The sequence below is a fragment of the Poromitra crassiceps genome, assembly GCF_964638095.1.
Source record: "Poromitra crassiceps genome assembly, chromosome: 6".
In the NCBI taxonomy this organism is placed as follows: Eukaryota; Metazoa; Chordata; class Actinopteri; order Beryciformes; family Melamphaidae; genus Poromitra; species Poromitra crassiceps.
The window spans coordinates 28018327-28021947 of record NC_139627.1 but is presented as its reverse complement, the minus strand read 5'-3'; the positions used below and the strand labels follow the sequence as shown (position 1 = coordinate 28021947).

General features: G+C 39.3%; 1 long non-coding RNA gene across 1 annotated transcript; it reads right to left on the bottom strand.

Annotated features, from left to right (window-relative positions):
- Nucleotides 1-968: 968 nt before the first annotated feature.
- LOC310778309 lies at nucleotides 969-2538 on the bottom strand. Its single transcript, XR_014552766.1, has 3 exons — nucleotides 2303-2538; nucleotides 1415-1490; nucleotides 969-1121 (listed from the first exon to the last, which is right to left on the bottom strand). It is a non-coding gene; the product is annotated as an uncharacterized lncRNA (long non-coding RNA).
- Nucleotides 2539-3621: the final 1083 nt, after the last annotated feature.

Sequence of the window (3621 nt, the reverse complement as noted above, 5' to 3'; positions counted from 1 at the left end):
GCTTCTCCACTGGCAGGGCTCCCTTCCTCTCATACTTAAATATGGTGGTAATTTCTGAGGTAGTCTACTTGGTTAAAAAAGGTTGAGAACCACTTCAATAATGCACATAATTACAATGATTTAAATGATAACATGTGAGTATTCATACAACAATAATAATTTAAAGGAGAACAGATCCGTGAACTTTTTGTTATTTTATTTATGGACATAAGAAATCAATCAAAGGATGATGATTTGACAACTGTGCATTGCAAATAGCAAAAAACTTGACAACTCTGTAGCTATATGTTGCATATTATGTAGGCTATATATTAAAAAAAAACACATCAAGCCAAAAATAATGTATAAAAAAAAACAAAGCAAAGCAAAATCTGCCTTAAATAGTGCAATAGTCAAATAAAACAGTCATAAAGATACAAATAGAAAACAGGCATAAAGTCACGCACAGCAGCACATCATAGATATTCCTTTTCCACCGTGTTCCAAAAAGTAAATTTTATATAAAATTGTGTGTTATTATAGGTGGGTAATTATCAAGGACTGTAATGATTGTAAGTCAATACTAGCAGGGGGAGTCTACTATATAAATAAACAATAGTCTCAAGATTCAAGCTTACTTAATAGCCATAATGAACATGTTACAAATGAGGAATTTGTCTTTGTGCAGTATGCAGCGCAGCAATACAAATCAGGCAGACAGAAAGGCAATTTTCAAATTAATTTGCATTAAAGTGCAAAGTAACAGACCTTGAAAGTGACATAGTGGAGTCCATGTAAATGTCCGTGGCGTGTAATAAGTCCATAAAATGCCCAGTAAGTCCTTAAGTGATGTGTAATGGTTGTGTCCATGGCCGTGGGATAATAATGTCCATATGAAAGATGTCAAGTGTCTTCAAGTGTCTGTGGGATAAGTCCATGGGGGGCATGGGCTTGTGGAGGGTTTCGGGTCTCAATGAAGAGGCGGATAGCCAAGTCCGAGTCACGAGTGCCTCGAGTCGAGTCACGAGTCCTGGACTTGGACTCCTGGACTCGAGAACACTTGCAGGCAGAGGGAGTCACAGGTCTTTTTCTCTTTGACGGCGTTGCACGTGGTGGACAAGGCCGGCTCCTCCGAAACCCAGCTATGCAGCGGAGAGAGATGGACGAGAGGTGAACAAGAAAGATTGAGGACATGAATACTAGTCATTACAGTTTGTTGAAGTACAATTTTATATGTATTAAAACAAAAAGGGGGGCGGGGGGCACACACACACATACACATGGAGGCATTGTGACATCACTGATGCAATAATATTTAGTGAGAGCAACACACACACACACGGGCGTGCCAATAGGGCAGGCGAGGCCAAGCTATGGCTAAAGAAATAATAATTTTCCATAAGAATATTTATAAAAAATAAAATAGAAACCTTACCTTTAAAACTATCTACGAGGTCTTGAAGTTGCCACTCCGCCAATGTGTCTCTGACAAAGCTGTCCATTGGCCCAACCTGAAACAAACAAAGGGAGCTACATTAGAAAAATAAAATAGCTATTTGAATGCCTTTTATGATGCTGCTAGGAGGGATTTTTGAGCTGATACCTATAACAGACAAATATCTGCTTCTCTTGTCCGATAAGCGATAATAATTTCACATTTTTGTATTTATGCAGCTGCTGGACTCTAGCAGCTTCATATGGCTCATCTCAAGCCTGTTTGGTCCAAAATAGAGCTTGCATCAGTGTGGGGGTAAAAGGAAATAAATAATACAAACGATTTACAGACTAACAGTCACAGACTGTAACGGTCTGTAACGTTAGTTTTGATCTCATCTTACATGGCCGTGCACGCAAACAGAAGAATATGCACGCAGTAAATTAACGTGAGCAGCAACACACTAACAATGGGCTGTACTCTGTAACGTTAGTTTAATCAATTGTCTGTTTATAGCCGCGAAAGCAAACGGAATTATGTACGTTAACGTTAAACGGCCGAATAACACCGTTAAATGGTGTATTGATATATCCAGAATGAGCACAAAATAGATGTTTGCAACCGATGCCTTTTTACGTTTTACTCCAAGAAACGTGGAAGGTTTTTAACAAGATGTAGATGGCCCATGCATTTCTTCACTGGGTAGAGTGGCTAACGCTAGCCTCTGCTACTTGTAGGCCTATGTGTAACACAAAAAGCTGTCTACACAACGTCATTTAACTATTAGCCATCTAACTTGTTGTTATCTGCCTAACCAGCGAAATGGCTAATGGTAAGATCGCAGCAGAGCACAATAGGATTTACAAATATAGCGTTAAATATTCTTACCGATCTGCTTTTCAAAGAGCCCCGAAGTTTTCAGTGTTCTTTGTTGTCGTGCACGTCTTGTTTTTCTTGTGATGAAGTTGCAAGAAGGCAGCGGATGATCGCCACCAACCGGTCTGTTATTGTCCGTATATCGCTTTTATAATCAGTCCTGTGTTTTGTAGATAGGTGAAGACAAGTCATGGTTTAAAACGACTTTTTCAAAGATTGTTGCTATCAGTACTCGGCGCATGTTTGCTTCCTGAAATCCCATTCATAAAATGGCGCCAGGACACACGTAGCCTCAATGGCCTGGACGCAGACACAACGTCACACTACGGCAACGCAAAAGTGCCAAAATTCTTCACTTCCCATCGTCACTCTCAACCCCCCTCCCCCCCCCCCCCTCCCTCCCAATAATCTTTATTTCAAACTGTTAACATTACACACACAAAAACAACATCAGACAAATGGATACAGATGAGACATGGGGGGGGGATATATAGACTGCAGTGCAGACCTGACCAGTGTAATAAAGTAGAGAGAGAGAGAGAGAGAGAGAGAGAGAGAGAGAGAGAGAGAGAGAGAGAGAGAGAGAGAGAGAGAGAGAGAGAGAGAGAGAGAGAGAGAGAGAGAGAGCCATCATCCTGCATCTGGCTGAAAAATATAACACTGCATACCCAGTGAATAAATGACCCACGTTTATTCTTCTTGGACATCTACCTATTATTATTTGCACTTTATTTATTTATTTATTTATTTATTTATTTATTTATTTATTTATATTCCAGGGACAAAACAATTGTTCCAGAGGTTAAATTAGGCTACAACTGGGTAGACACAGCCCTGTTGTGCCTTAAATTTTGTGTAGGCCTATACAATATTTTGCCAAAAATATGTTGCTATCTTCTATAAACATTCCAAATTTGACATGTTCAAGTAGAAATGCATCAATGCTAGATTATCCATAAATTAAAATTAGGCCAATTATGAGTAATTTTGCAGGGGAAAAAAGTGATCTTTTGTCTCCACATCTGTATTGCAAAATTCATACAGATTCACATTCTACTCCTAAAATGATTTTTTCCCCTTTGTGTACACACACACACACACACACACACACACACACACACACACACACACACACACACACACACACACATATATACAGATCCTTTAAAAAAATTGAATATCATGGAAATGACATGGATAACCGTGGACTTCAGCGGATTGTCAAGCAAAGACGATTCAAAAAATTTGGCAGAGATTCAGAGGGAGTGGACTGAGGCTGGAGTCAGTCATAACTGAGAAGTAACTGCTGATTTTCTTCACACTATAATACT